We start from the raw sequence: 17497 nt of genomic DNA on the forward strand, positions 1-17497 counted from the left end.
CTCGCGCTCCGAAAACACTTCGAGTGTTTTCGGAGCGCGAGCATTGAAGATGCCAAGTGAGATTTTGGCGAAACGTCTGCAGGATTCCAGTCGGATGCAAGATTTGCAGGATTCCAGTCGGATGCAGGATTCCAGTCGGAGTTCAACGAGCGAACGGATGATATCCCGGAATATAGTGTCATCATATATATATATATATATATATATATATATATATATATATATATATATATATATATATATATATATATATATATATATACATATAAGTCCAATATATTTTTATAAATTTACGTACTCTATCCCCATATTTGAGAAAATTTTCTGGGCTAAATCTGTTTGAAAGTCGAACTATTTCTGGTGATGTGCCATGCGTTAAAATATAAGTCCATTATATTTTTATAAATTTACGTACTCAATCCCCATATTTCAGAAAAATTTCTGGGCTGAGCTGTTAATTAAAAAATATATATTTCAAGCAAAACAATGGCTGTTTGCAGTAGGTAGGTTTCGAACCTACGCTGCCATAGAGAATCTGATTTCAAGTCAGACGCCTTAACTGACAGACCAAGGCTAAATCTGTTTGAAAGTCGAACTATTTCTGGTGATGTGCCATGCGTTGAAATATAAGTCTATTATATTTTTATAAATTTACGTACTCAATCCCCATATATGAGAAAAATTTCTGGGCTGAGCTGTTAATTAAAAAATATATATTTCAAGCAAAATAATGATCGTTTGCAGTAGGTAGGTTTCGAACCTACGCTGCCATGGAGAATCTGATTTCTAGTCAGACGCCTTAACCGAGAGACCAAAGCTAAATCTGTTTGAAAGTCGAACTATTTCTGGTAATGTGCCATGCGTTGAAATATAAGTCCATTATATTTTTATAAATTTATGAACTCAATCCCCATATTTGAGAAAAATTTCTGAGCTGAGCTGTTAATTAAAAAATATATATTTCACGCAAAACAATTGCCGTTTGCATTAGGTAGGTATCGAACTTACGCTGCCATTTAGAATCTGATTTCTTGTCAGACGCCTTAACTGACAGACCAGGGCTAAACCTGTTTGAAAGTAGGACTATTACTGGTGATGTGCCATTTGAAATATAAGGGCATATGTATGCATATTATTTTAAATTTATGCACTCAATCCCCATAATTGACAAAATTTTCTGGGCTGAGCTGTTAATTAAAAAATATATATTTCAAGCAAAACAATGGTCGTTTGCAGTAGGAAGGTTTCGAACCTATGCTGATAGAGAATCTGATTTTTAGTCAGACGCCTTAACCGACAGACCAAGGCTAAATCTGTTTGAAAGTCGAACTATTCCTGGTGATGTGCCATGCGTTGAAATATAAGGCCATTATATTTTTATAAATTTATGTATTCAATCCCCATATTTGAGAAAAATTTCTGGGCTAACCTGTTAATTAAAAAATATATATTTCAAGCAAAGCAATGGCCGTTTGCAGTAGGTATATTTCGAACATACGCTGCCATAGAGAATCTGACTTCTAGTCAGACGCCTTAACCGGCAGACCAATGCTAAATCTGTTTGAAAGTAGGACTATTTCTGGTGATGTGCCATTTGAAATATAAGGGCATATATATGCATATTATTTTAAATTTATTCACTCAATCCCCATATTTTGACAAAATTTTCTGGGCTGACCTGTTAATTAAAAAATATATATTTCAAGCAAAATAATGGCCGTTTGCAGTAGGTAGGTTTCGAACCTACGCTGCCATGGCGAATCTGATTTCTAGAGAGACGCCTTAACCGACAGAACAAGGTTAAATCTGTTTGAAAGTCGAACTATTTCTGGTGATGTGCCATTTGAAATATAAGGGCAATATATTGTTTTAAATGTATGCACTCAATCTCCATAATTGACAAAATTTTCTGGACTGAGCTGCTAATTACAAAAATTATATTTCAAGCAAAACAAATGGTCGTTTGCAGTAGGTAGGTTTCGAACCTACGCTGCCATGGAGAATCTGATTTCTAGTCAGACGCCTCAACCGAGAGACCAAGGCTATATCTGTTTGAAAGTCGAACTACTTCTGGTAATGTGCCATGCGTTGAAATATAAGTTCATTATATTTTTATAAATTTATGTACTCAATCTCCATATTTGAGAAAAATTTCTGAGCTGAGCTGTTAATTAACAAATATATATTTCACGCAAAACAATTTGCGTTTGCGGTATGTACGTTTCGAACCTACGCTGCCATAGAGAATCTGATTTCTAGTCAGACGCCTTAACCGACAGACCAGGGCTAAATCTGTTTGAAAGTCGAACTATTTCTGGTGACGTGCCATGCGTTGAAATATAAGTCCAATATATTTTTATAAATTTACGTACTCTATCCCCACATTTGAGAAAAATTTCTGGGCTAAATCTGTTTGAAAGTCGAACTATTTCTGGTGATGTGCCATGCGTTAAAATACAAGTCCATTATATTTTTATAAATTTACGTACTCAATCCCCATATTTGAGAAAAATTTCTGGGCTGAGCTGTTAATTAAAAAATATATATTTCAAGCAAAACAATGGCCGTTTGCAGTAGGTAGGTTTCGAACCTACGCTGCCATAGAGAATCTGATTTCTAGTCAGACGCCTTAACCGACAGACCAAGGCTAAATCTGTTTGAAAGTCGAACTATTTCTGGTGATGTGCCATGCGTTGAAATATAAGTCTATTATATTTTTATAAATTTACGTACTCAATCCCCATATATGAGAAAAATTTCTGGGCTGAGCTGTTAATTAAAAAATATATATTTCAAGCAAAATAATGATCGTTTGCAGTAAGTAGGTTTCGAACCTGTACTGATAGAGAATCTGATTTCTAGTCAGACGCCTTAACCGACAGACCAAGGCTAAATCTGTTTGAAAGTCGAACTATTTCTGGTGATGTGTAATGCGTTGAAATATAAGGCCATTATATTCTTATAAATTTATGTAATCAATCCCCGTATTTGAGAAAAAATTCTGGGCTGAGCTGTTAATTAAAAAATACATATTTCAAGCAAAACAATTTGCGTTTGCGGTATGTACGTTTCGAACCTATGCTGCCATAGAGAATCTGATTTCTACTCAGACGCCTTAACCGACAGACCAGGGCTAAATCTGTTAGAAAGTCGAACTATTTCTGGTGATGTGCCATGCGTTGAAATATAAGTCCAATATATTTTTATAAATTTACGTACTCTATCCCCATATTTGAGAAAAATTTCTGGGCTAAATCTGCTTGAAAGTCGAACTATTTCTGGTGATGTGCCATGCGTTAAAATATAAGTCCATTATATTTTTATAAATTTACGTAATCAATCCCCATATTTGAGAAAAATTTCTGGGTTGAGCTGTTAATTAAAAAATATATATTTCAAGCAAAACAATGGCCGTTTGCAGTAGGTAGGTTTCGAACCTACGCTGCCATAGAGAATCTGATTTCTAGTCAGACGCCTTAACCGACAGACCAGTGCTAAATCTGTTTGAAAGTAGGACTATTTCTGGTGATGTGCCATTTGAAATATAAGGGCATATGTATGCATATTGTTTTAAATTTATGCACTCAATCCCCATAATTGACAAAATTTTCTGGTCTGAGCTGCTAATATCAAAAATTATATTTCAATCAAAATAATGGCCGTTTGCAGTAGGTAGGTTTCAAACCTACGCTGCCATGGAGAATATAATTTCTAGTCAGACGCCTTAACTGACAGACCAAGGCTAAATCTGTTTGAAAGTCGAACTATTTCTGGTGATGTGCCATGCGTTGAAATATGTCTATTATATTTTTATAAATTTACGTACTCAATCCCCATATATGAGAAAAATTTCTGCGCTGAGCTGTTAATTAACAAATATATATTTCAAGCAAAATAATGACCGTTTGCAGTAGGTAGGTTTCGAAACTACGCTGCCATGGAGAATCTGATTTCTAGTCAGACGCCTTAACCGAGAGACCAAAGCTAAATCTGTTTGAAAGTCGAACTATTTCTGGTAATGTGCCATGCGTTGAAATATAAGTCCATTATATTTTTATAAATTTATGAACTCAATCTCCATATTTGAGAAAAATTTCTGAGCTGAGCTGTTAATTAAAAAATATATATTTCACGCAAAACAATTGCCGTTTGCATTAGGTAGGTATCGAACCTACGCTGCCATTTAGAATCTGATTTCTTGTCAGACGCCTTAACTGACAGACCAGGGCTAAATCTGTTTGAAAGTAAATATAAGGGCATATGTATGCATATTATTTTAAATTTATGCACTCAATCCCCATAATTGACAAAATTTTCTGGGCTGAGCTGTTAATTAAAAAATATATATTTCAAGCAAAACAATGGTCGTTTGCAGTAGGAAGGTTTCGAACCTATGCTGATAGAGAATCTGATTTTTAGTCAGACGCCTTAACCGACAGACCAAGGCTAAATCTGTTTGAAAGTCGAACTATTCCTGGTGATGTGCCATGCGTTGAAATATAAGGCCATTATATTTTTATAAATTTATGTATTCAATCCCCATATTTGAGAAAAATTTCTGGGCTAACCTGTTAATAAAAAAATATATATTTCAAGCAAAGCAATGGCCGTTTGCAGTAGGTATATTTCGAACATACGCTGCCATAGAGAATCTGACTTCTAGTCAGACGCCTTAACCGGCAGACCAATGCTAAATCTGTTTGAAAGTAGGACTATTTCTGGTGATGTGCCATTTGAAATATAAGGGCATATGTATGCATATTATTTTAAATTTATTCACTCAATCCCCATATTTTGACAAAATTTTCTGGGCTGAGCTGTTAATTAAAAAATATATATTTCAAGCAAAGCAATGGCCATTTGCAGTAGGTAGGTTTCGAACCTACGCTGCCATAGAGAATCTGACTTCTAGTCAGACGATTTAACCGGCAGACCAGGGCTAAATCTGTTTGAAAGTAGGACTATTTCTGGTGATGTGCCATTTGAAATATAAGGGCAATATATTGTTTTAAATGTATGCACTCAATCTCCATAATTGACAAAATTTTCTGGACTGAGCTGCTAATTACAAAAATTATATTTCAAGCAAAACAAATGGTCGTTTGCAGTAGGTAGGTTTCGAACCTACGCTGCCATGGAGAATTTGATTTCTAGTCAGACGCCTCAATCGAGAGACCAAGGCTATATCTGTTTGAAAGTCGAACTATTTCTGGTAATGTGCCATGCGTTGAAATATAAGTCCATTATATTTTTATAAATTTATGTACTCAATCCCCATATTTGAGAAAAATTTCTGGGCTGAGCTGTTAATTAAAAAATATATATTTCAAGCAAAACAATGGCCGTTTGCAGTAGGTAGGTTTCGAACCTTCGCTGCCATAGGGAATCTGATTTCTAGTCAGACGCCTTAACCGACAGACCAACTCTAAATCTGTTTGAAAGTCGAATTATTTCTGTTGATGTGCCATACGTTGAAATATTATTCCATTATATTTTTATAAATTTATGTAATCAATCCCCGTATTTGAGAAAAATTTCTGAGCTGAGCTGTTAATTAAAAAATATATATTTCACGCAAAACAATTGCCGTTTGCATTAAGTAGGTATCGAACCTACGCTGCCATTTAGAATCTGATTTCTTGCCAGACGCCTTAACTGACAGACCAGGGCTAAATCTGTTTGAAAGTAGGACTATTTCTGGTGATGTGCCATTTGAAATATAAGGGCACATGTATGCATATTGTTTTAAATTTATGCGCTCAATCCCCATAATTGACAAAATTTTCTGAGCTGAGCTGCTAATTACAAAAATTATATTTCAAGCAAAACAAATGGTCGTTTGCAGCAGGTAGGTTTTGAACCTATGCTGATAGAGAATCTGATTTCTAGTCAGACGCCTTAACCGACAGACCAAGGCTAAATCTGTTTGAAAGTCGAACTATTTCTGGTGATGTGCCATGCGTTGAAATATAAGGCCATTATATTTTTATAAATTTATATATTCAATCCCCATATTTGAGAAAAATTTCTGGGCTGAGCTGTTAATTAAAAAATATATATTTCAAGCAAAACAATGGCCGTTTGCAGTAGGTAGGTTTCGAACCTACGCTGCCATAGGGAATCTGATTTCTAGTCAGACGCCTTAACCGACAGACCAACTCTAAATCTGTTTGAAAGTCGAATTATTTCTGTTGATGTGCCATACGTTGAAATATTATTCCATTATATTTTTATAAATTTATGTAATCAATCCCCGTATTTGAGAAAAATTTCTGAGCTGAGCTGTTAATTAAAAAATATATATTTCACGCAAAACAATTGCCGTTTGCATTAGGTAGGTATCGAACCTACGCTGCCATTTAGAATCTGATTTCTTGCCAGACGCCTTAACTGACAGACCAGGGCTAAATCTGTTTGAAAGTAGGACTATTTCTGGTGATGTGCCATTTGAAATATAAGGGCACATGTATGCATATTGTTTTAAATTTATGCGCTCAATCCCCATAATTGACAAAATTTTCTGAGCTGAGCTGCTAATTACAAAAATTATATTTCAAGCAAAACAAATGGTCGTTTGCAGCAGGTAGGTTTTGAACCTATGCTGATAGAGAATCTGATTTCTAGTCAGACGCCTTAACCGACAGACCAAGGCTAAATCTGTTTGAAAGTCGAACTATTTCTGGTGATGTGCCATGCGTTGAAATATAAGGCCATTATATTTTTATAAATTTATGTACTCAATCCCCATATTTGAGAAAAATTTCTGGGCTGAGCTGTTAATTAAAAAATATATATTTCAAGCAAAACAATGGCCGTTTGCAGTAGGTAGGTTTCGAACCTACGCTGCCATAGGGAATCTGATTTCTAGTCAGACGCCTTAACCGACAGACCAACTCTAAATCTGTTTGAAAGTCGAATTATTTCTGTTGATGTGCCATACGTTGAAATATTATTCCATTATATTTTTATAAATTTATGTAATCAATCCCCGTATTTGAGAAAAATTTCTGAGCTGAGCTGTTAATTAAAAAATATATATTTCACCCAAAACAATTGCCGTGTGCATTAGGTAGGTATCGAACCTACGCTGCCATTTAGAATCTGATTTCTTGCCAGACGCCTTAACTGACAGACCAGGGCTAAATCTGTTTGAAAGTAGGACTATTTCTGGTGATGTGCCATTTGAAATATAAGGGCACATGTATGCATATTGTTTTAAATTTATGCGCTCAATCCCCATAATTGACAAAATTTTCTGAGCTGAGCTGCTAATTACAAAAATTATATTTCAAGCAAAACAAATGGTCGTTTGCAGCAGGTAGGTTTTGAACCTATGCTGATAGAGAATCTGATTTCTAGTCAGACGCCTTAACCGACAGACCAAGGCTAAATCTGTTTGAAAGTCGAACTATTTCTGGTGATGTGCCATGCGTTGAAATATAAGGCCATTATATTTTTATAAATTTATATATTCAATCCCCATATTTGAGAAAAATTTCTGGGCTGAGCTGTTAATTAAAAAATATATATTTCAAGCAAAACAATGGTCGTTTGCAGTAGGTAGGTTTCGAACCTATGCTGATAGAGAATATGATTTCTAGTCGGACGCCTTAACCGACAGACCTGGGCTAAATCTGTTTGAAAGTCGAACTATTTCTGGTGATGTGCCATGCGCTGAAATATAAGGCCATTATATTTTTTTAAATTTATGTAGTCAATCCCCATATTTGAGATAAATTTCTGGGCTGAGCTTTTAATTAAAAAATATATATTTCAAGCAAAACCATGGCCGTTTGCAGTAGGTAGGTTTCGAACCTACGCTGAAATAGAGAATCTGACTTCTAGTCAGACGCCTTAACCGACAGACCAATGCTAAATCTGTTTGAAAGTAGGACTATTTCTGGTGATGTGCAATTTTAAATATAAGGGCATATGTATGCATATTATTTTAAATTTATGCACTCAATCCCCATAATTGACAAAATTTTCTGGGCTGAGCTGTTAATTAAAAAATATATATTTCAAGCAAAACAATGGTCGTTTACAGTAGGAAGGTTTCGAACCTATGCTGATAGAGGATCTGATTTTTAGTCAGACGCCTTAACAGACAGACCAAGGCTAAATCTGTTTGTAAGTCGAACTAGTCCTGGTGATGTGCCATGCGTTGAAATATAAGGCCATTATATTTTTATAAATTTATGTATTCAATCCCCATATTTGAGAAAAATTTCTGGGCTAACCTGTTAATTAAAAAATATATATTTTTCAGCAAAGCAATGGCCGTTTGCAGTAGGTATATTTCGAACATACGCTGCCATAGAGAATCTGACTTCTAGTCAGACGCCTTAACCGGCAGACCAATGCTAAATCTGTTTGAAAGTAGGACTATTTCTGGTGATGTGCCATTTGAAATATAAGGGCATATGTATGCATATTATTTTAAATTTATTCACTCAATCCCCATATTTTGACAAAATTTTCTGGGCTGAGCCGTTAACTAAAAAATATATATTTCAAGCAAAATAATGGCCGTTTGCAGTAGGTAGGTTTCGAACCTACGCTGCCATGGCGAATCTGATTTCTAGAGAGACGCCTTAACCGACAGAACAAGGTTAAATCTGTTTGAAAGTCGAACTATTTCTGGTGATGTGCCATTTGAAATATAAGGGCAATATATTGTTTTAAATGTATGGACTCAATCTCCATAATTGACAAAATTTTCTGGACTGAGCTGCTAATTACAAAAATTATATTTCAAGCAAAACAAATGGTCGTTTGCAGTAGGTAGGTTTCGAACCTACGCTGCCATGGAGAATCTGATTTCTAGTCAGACGCCTCAACCGAGAGACCAAGGCTATATCTGTTTGAAAGTCGAACTATTTCTGGTAATGTACCATGCTTTTAAATATAAGTCCATTATATTTTTATAAATTTATGTACTCAATCCCCATATTTGAGAAAAATTTCTGAGCTGAGCTGTTAATTAACAAATATATATTTCACGCAAAACAATTTGCGTTTGCGGTATGTACGTTTCGAACCTACGCTGCCATAGAGAATCTGATTTCTAGTCAGACGCCTTAACAGACAGACCAGGGCTAAATCTGTTTGAAAGTCGAACTATTTCTGGTGACGTGCCATGCGTTGAAATATAAGTCCAATATATTTTTATAAATTTACGTACTCAATCCCCATATTTGAGAAAAATTTCTGGGCTGAGCTGTTAATTAAAAAATATATATTTCAAGCAAAACAATGGCCGTTTGCAGTAGGTAGGTTTCGAACCTACGCTGCCATAGGGAATCTGATTTCTAGTCAGACGCCTTAACCGACAGACCAACTCTAAATCTGTTTGAAAGTCGAATTATTTCTGTTGATGTGCCATACGTTGAAATATTATTCCATTATATTTTTATAAATTTATGTAATCAATCCCCGTATTTGAGAAAAATTTCTGAGCTGAGCTGTTAATTAAAAAATATATATTTCACGCAAAACAATTGCCGTTTGCATTAGGTAGGTATCGAACCTACGCTGCCATTTAGAATCTGATTTCTTCTCAGACGCCTTAACTGACAGACCAGGGCTAAACCTGTTTGAAAGTAGGACTATTTCTGGTGATGTGCCATGCGTTGAAATATAAGTCTATTATATTTTTATAAATTTACGTACTCAATCCCCATATATGAGAAAAATTTCTGGGCTGAGCTGTTAATTAAAAAATATATATTTCAAGCAAAATAATGATCGTTTGCAGTAGGTAGGTTTCGAACCTACGCTGCCATGGAGAATCTGATTTCTAGTCAGACGCCTTAACCGAGAGACCAAAGCTAAATCTGTTTGAAAGTCGAACTATTTCTGGTAATGTGCCATGCGTTGAAATATAAGTCCATTATATTTTTATAAATTTATGAACTCAATCCCCATATTTGAGAAAAATTTCTGAGCTGAGCTGTTAATTAAAAAATATATATTTCACGCAAAACAATTGCCGTTTGCATTAGGTAGGTATCGAACCTACGCTGCCATTTAGAATCTGATTTCTTGTCAGACGCCTTAACTGACAGACCAGGGCTAAACCTGTTTGAAAGTAGGACTATTTCTGGTGATGTGCCATTTGAAATATAAGGGCACATCTATGCATATTGTTTTAAATTTATGCGCTCAATCCCCATAATTGACAAAATTTTCTGGGCTGAGCTGCTAATTACAAAAATTATATTTCAAGCAAAACAAATGGTCGTTTGCAGCAGGTAGGTTTTGAACCTATGCTGATAGAGAATCTGATTTCTAGTCAGACGCCTTAACCGAGAGACCAAGGCTAAATCTGTTTGAAAGTCGAACTATTTCTGGTGATGTGCCATGCGTTGAAATATAAGGCCATTATATTTTTATAAATTTATATATTCAATCCCCATATTTGAGAAAAATTTCTGGGCTGAGCTGTTAATTAAAAAATATATATTTCAAGCAAAACAATGGTCGTTTGCAGTAGGTAGGTTTCGAACCTATGCTGATAGAGAATATGATTTCTAGTCGGACGCCTTAACCGACAGACCTGGGCTAAATCTGTTTGAAAGTCGAACTATTTCTGGTGATGTGCCATGCGCTGAAATATAAGGCCATTATATTTTTTTAAATTTATGTAGTCAATCCCCATAATTGACAAAATTTTCTGGGCTGAGCTGTTAATTAAAAAATATATATTTCAAGCAAAACAATGGTCGTTTGCAGTAGGAAGGTTTCGAACCTATGCTGATAGAGAATCTGATTTTTAGTCAGACGCCTTAACCGACAGACCAAGGCCATATTTGTTTGAAAGTCGAACTATTTCTGGTAATGTGCCATGCGTTGAAATATAAGTCCATTATATTTTTATAAATTTATGTACTCAATCCCCATATTTGAGAAAAATTTCTGAGCTGAGCTGTTAATTAACAAATATATATTTCACGCAAAACAATGGCCGTTTGCAGTAGGTAGGTATCGAACCTACGCTGCCATAGAGAATCTGACTTCTAGTCAGACGCCTTAACCGGCAGACCAGGGCTAAATCTGTTTGAAAGTAGGACTATTTCTGGTGATGTGCCATTTGAAATATAAGGGCATATGTATGCATATTACTTTAAATTTATGCACTCAATCCCCATAATTGACAAAATTTTCTGGGCTGAGCTGTTAATTAAAAAATATATATTTCAAGCAAAATAATGGTCGTTTGCAGTAGGTAGGTTTCGAACCTATGCTGATAGAGAATCTGATTTCTAGTCAGACGCCTTAACCGACAGACCAGGGCTAAATCTGTTTGAAATTAGAACTATTTCTGGTGATGTGCCATTTGAAATATAAGGGCGTTATATTGTTATAAATTGATGCATACATATGTCCTTATATTTCAAATGGCACATCACCAGAAATAGTCCTACTTTCAAACAGATTTAGCCCTGGTCTGCCGGTTAAGGCGTCTGACTAGAAGTCAGATTCTCTATGGCAGCGTAGGTTCGAAATATACCTACTGCAAACGACAATTGTTTTGCTTGAAATATAATGTTTGTACAAACAGACTTAGCCTTGGTCTGTCGGTTAAGGCGTCTGACTAGAAATGAGATTCTCCATGGCAGCGTAGGTTCGAATTCTACTTACTGCAAACGACCATTGTTTTGCTTGAAATATAATTTTTGTAATTAGCAGCTCAGCCCAAAAAATTTGGTCAATTATGGGGATTGAGTGCATCAATTTATAACAATATAATGCCCTTATATTTCAAATGGCACATCACCAGAAATAGTTCGACTTTCAAACAGATTTAGCCTTGGTCTGTCGGTTAAGGCGTCTGTCTAGAAATCAGATTCTCTATGGCAGCGTAGGTTCGAAACCTACCTACTGCAAACGACAATTGTTTTGCTTGAAATATAATGTTTGTACAAACAGACTTAGCCTTGGTCTGTCGGTTAAGGCGTCTGACTAGAAATGAGATTCTCCATGGCAGCGTAGGTTCGAATTCTACTTACTGCAAACGACCATTGTTTTGCTTGAAATATAATTTTTGTAATTAGCAGCTCAGCCCAAAAAATTTGGTCAATTATGGGGATTGAGTGCATCAATTTATAACAATATAACGCCCTTATATTTCAAATGGCACATCACCAGAAATAGTTCTACTTTCAAACAGATTTAGCCCTGGTCTGTCGGTTAAGGCGTCTGACTAGAAATCAGATTCTCTATGGCAGCGTAGGTTCGAAACCTACCTGCTGCAAACGGCCATTGTTTTGCTTGAAATATATATTTTTTAATTAACAGCTCAGCTCAGAAATTCTTCTCAAAAATGGGGATTGAGTGCATAAATTTATAAAAATATAATGGCCTTATATTTCAAACGCATGCCACATCACCAGAAACTATGGGGATTGAGTTCATAAATTTATAACAACATAATGCCCTTATTTTTCAAATGGCACATCACCAGAAATAGATCTACTTTCAAACAGATTTAGCCCTGGTCTGTCGGTTAAGGCGTCTGACTAGAAATCAGATTCTCTCTGGCAGCGTAGGTTCGAAAAATACCTACTGCAAACGGCCATTGCTCAGCTCAGAAATTCTTCTCAAATATGGGGATTGAGTGCATAAATTTATAAAAATATAATGGCCTTATATTTCAAACGCATGCCACATCACCAGAAATAGTTTGACTTTCAAACAGAGAGAGCCTTGGTCTGTCGGTTAAGGCATCTGACTGGAAATCAGATTCTCTATCAGCATAGGTTCGAAACCTACCTATTGAAAACGACCATTGTTTTGTTTGAAATATAATTTTCGTAAATAGCAGCTTATCCCAGAAAATTTTGTCAATTACGGGGACTGAGTGCATAAATCTATAACAATGTAATGCCCTTATATTTCATATGGCACATCACCAGAAATAGTTCTACTTTCAAACAGATTTAGCCCTGGGCTGTCGGTTAAGGCATCTGACTAGAAATCAGATTCTCTATGGCAGCGTAGGTTCGAAACCTACCTACTGCAAACGGCCATTGCTCAGCTCAGAAATTCTTCTCAAATATGGGGATTGAGTGCATAAATTTATAAAAATATAATGGCCTTATATTTCAAACGCATGCCACATCACCAGAAATAGTTCGACTTTCAAACAGATTTAGCCCTGGTCTGTCGGTTGAGGCGTCTGACCAGAAATCAGATTCTCCATGGCAGCGTAGGTTCGAAACTTACCTGCTGCAAACGACCATTGTTTTGCTTGAAATATAATTTTTGTAAATAGCAGCTTATCCCAGAAAATTTTGTCAATTACGGGGACTGAGTGCATAAATCTATAACAATGTAATGCCCTTATATTTCATATGGCACATCACCAGAAATAGTTCTACTTTCAAACAGATTTAGCCCTGGGCTGTCGGTTAAGGCATCTGACTAGAAATCAGATTCTCTATGGCAGCGTAGGTTCGAAACCTACCTACTGCAAACGGCCATTGCTCAGCTCAGAAATTCTTCTCAAATATGGGGATTGAGTGCATAAATTTATAAAAATATAATGGCCTTATATTTCAAACGCATGCCACATCACCAGAAATAGTTCGACTTTCAAACAGATTTAGCCCTGGTCTGTCGGTTGAGGCGTCTGACCAGAAATCAGATTCTCCATGGCAGCGTAGGTTCGAAACTTACCTGCTGCAAACGACCATTGTTTTGCTTGAAATATAATTTTTGTAATAAGCAGCTCAGCCCAGAAAATTTTGTCAATTATGGGGATTGAGTGCATAAATTTATAACAATATAATGCCCTTATATTTCAAATGGCACATCACCAGAATTAAGGCGTCTGTCTAGAAATCGGATTCTCTATTTCAGCGTAGGTTCGAAACCTACCTACTGCAAACGGGCATTGTTTTGCTTGAAATATATATTTTTTATTTAACAGCTCAGCTCAGAAATTCTTCTCAAATATGGGGATTGAGTGCATAAATTTATAAAAATATAATGGCCTTATATTTCAAACGCATGCCACCTCACCAGAAATTATGGGGATTGAGTGCATAAATTTATAACAATATAATGCCCTTATTTTTCAAATGGCACATCACCAGAAATAGATCTACTTTCAAACAGATTTAGCCCTGGTCTACAGTGGAGTGGAAAAACATGCTATAGCTAAAAGGGGAGTATCTATCGTAGTACACAAGAAACTCAAAAAAATATTAAGGCCTGGGAAGAAATAGATGAGCAAATATTAAAATTACAATTACAAATAAATGGACATTACATTATGATCCTCGCCAGTATATGCCCTTAGTGAAGATGCTGGCACACAAAATAAAGACGAGTTTTATGAAAAACTTAACGATACATTAATGAACATCAAGGAAGATAATGAAATAGTTATTATGGGAGATCTAAATTCACGTACAGGCAGCAAGGAGGGCGATGCAACAGCAGATATGGTGTCGTTGAAGATTATGAATGGCTTCTTTCCTCATGAAAACATCCACACGTTCACATGGACACAACCTACTAGAGGGCTTTCCTCAATAATTCATTACATAATTATGAAACAAAAATCTAGAATAAATAACCTGGACGTAAGGGTCTATCGGGATGTGGAATGCGGCTCAGATCATCACTTAGTAGTAACAAGACTAGTAGTAAATTACAGAAGAAAAATCAACATAAAAAAAGAGGACGAAGAAAAAAAATAATAACACACAATTCGAACGAAGATATAACAGACAGTTTTTGAGATGAATCTACAAAATTTTAATACAAAGTAAGGTTAGCTAACAAACTACAACGAGTAAGAAAGGAACAGAGAGCGAGAGAACTATACAATGACATAAAAAGATATATACACGAGGCAGCAGAGGAAGCCTTGGGCCGCAAAAGGAAACAGCAGAACAACCCAGAATGGTGGACAAAATAAGTGGAGGATATAATTAAAGAGAAGAAGAAGGCATATCACCACTGGCTAAATACTAAAAGGGATGAAGATAGATAGGTGGATTACCATAAAGACACCACAGCTGATTTATTTGAAAGTTGGTTTCAAAACAAACTAGTTCCAAACATTCCACATAATAGCGTAATCGTAATGGACAATGCAAGTTATCACAGTAGACAGTTGCAGTGCAGTGCAGAACTAAATAAAGAAGCAAAAAGACTAGTTGGAAGAAGTAAAAATGAACGCTGGGAAAGGACATGCGAAGAATTAGGTAGATTCACGGCCAGCACAAGAGTATCGGAAGCATAATATAACAATAAAGAATCTAAGAAAAAGTACAAAGGAAACTAGTAAATTTAACCTAATTGGAGTGGAAACATATCGAATGTATTATAAAACGCTACTAACTGAAAATAGAATTCCAAATGGACGATATAGACAAAATCATAGACGATCATGTACATAAAATCACAATAACTGAAATCAATAAAGCCCTAAAGGAATCGAAAAATAAAAAAGCCGCTGGACCCGGAGACATGCCCATAGAGCTAATAAAGAATGCACCAGAACTATTAGAAACTATTCAATAAATGTATACACGGAGATCAATTACCCGAGGACTGGAATTTAGGATATATTAGTTCTATATATAAAAAGGAGATAAAAGGTGTGTCATAATTAAAGAGGCATAACGGTTATTAGCTCAATGGGGAGGTGTACAGTCGAATACTTAAAACAAGAATAGAAGACAACTTCCAAGAAATAGAAGAACGAAGCGGTTTTCTAACGGGAAGATCCTGTATAGATAATATATTTGTCTTGCGACAAGTAATGGAAAAATGTAGAGCTCACAACTGAACTCTTGATCTTGAAAAAGCATACGCCACGGTACCCTTGAAGAAAATGTTTGAAGTATTAATGACAACCGGACTCAACAATGTATATATGAGAGCTATCTAGAACCTTTATAAAGATGCGACGGGTGTACATAGATCGAACCGTTTTTCAGTGAACAAAGGATTAAAACAAGGCTGTAGCATGTCCTCTACTCTATTCGAAATATATATTCAGGAACCCCCAAGAGAGTGGAGGGAAAAAATGGCAAATATGGGGGTAGATTTAGATGACAAATATTTGACGAGCCTCTTTTTGCAGACGATCAAGTGATTATAGCTTGTGATGAAGACGACGCAGATTACATGCTGAGAAAACTGAAAGAACACTATGAGAATTGGGGACCGAATATGCGGAAGACTGTAGGGGGAAAACACGAAGATGAAGATCCTGAACTATATATGTATGTATGTATGAAAATTAGAATATATGAAGCAGTTGTGGAACCCATCTTCGTACGGCGCAGAATACTGGCAAATGACGACGCACGACAAGAAAGTTATCGACACAGTAGAAATGGATTTCTTGAGAAGAGCATGCCAAGTGTCGAGAGTAGAATACATCAGGAATGAAGAAATACGAAGAAGAACAGGGAGAATACATACCAGCACTGACCGAATAGAAACTAGACACCTTATATGGTATGGGCACGTACAGAGAATGAACGATGAGAGATTACCAAAAAGAGGACTAAAATATATCCCCAAAAACAGAAAGAAAAAAGGAAGACCTCATGGACCGATGGTATAAGAAATATAATGAAGGTCAGAGCAGTTAAAGAAGATGAATGGAGGAATAAAGATAAATGGCGGTCGATTTGATGCTTGTTAGTTCTGAGAGTCTTGTCACTGGTATTGTACCCAAAAACTAATGGACCATGGTAAAACATAGTAGCAAAACTTTGATAAATTTCTTCTGTAACTTTGCGCTGCAGCCGTGCCAAAACAAACTCGTGACTCATGGTTTCTAATATGAAAATAGCATATTAAGCAACATAGACCCTAAAAGGTGTAAAAACAGTTTGCCAAGGAAAAATTTGTTTATGTTTAAAATGCACAGAATTGAAAGGTGTAGCAAACATTCGAAACCAATCGTGATACTGGTCGCATAGTTGGTCGTTTCTATTAAATTCGGTTAAATATATTTGGACAGCTACAAGGTTACTAAATTTCAGGAACTCATGTCGTGCTGGGGAATTACCCTCACCTGACCTACTTTTGAGGTATAGACACAAGCGTTTGCGGTTCCATTTTTGTAGTTGGCAAACTACATAACTTACAAAAAAATTACATTAGTTTTAGTAAACAGAGAACAAAATTTGCATTCCGCTCCGCATTTGCACATGCCTCATAATCTAATTTCAATATGCAGGGTCTATAATGAATAATTTTAAAATTCATTTCATTTCAATTCGCTATCAACCACCGTTTTAAATTACTTTTACGCCCTAGATACAATCAAAATCTGGTATGACTGATTATATGCTGCTAATTTTTCTTGTGTAATTAATCATTATCTAATAAATAGCTAAATTATAATCATTATTTATTGTCTAACATCTATTTTAATAAAATTTATGGCTGCATAGGATTCGATCAAAGTTTCTTCAATGTTATTGTCTTCTTCAGAAAACGTTCTGATTATTTGCTGGTTTAT

This window comes from Cylas formicarius, unplaced genomic scaffold, assembly GCF_029955315.1.
Source record: "Cylas formicarius isolate icCylForm1 unplaced genomic scaffold, icCylForm1.1 PGA_scaffold_6__28_contigs__length_40554024, whole genome shotgun sequence".
Classification (NCBI taxonomy): domain Eukaryota; kingdom Metazoa; phylum Arthropoda; class Insecta; order Coleoptera; family Brentidae; genus Cylas; species Cylas formicarius.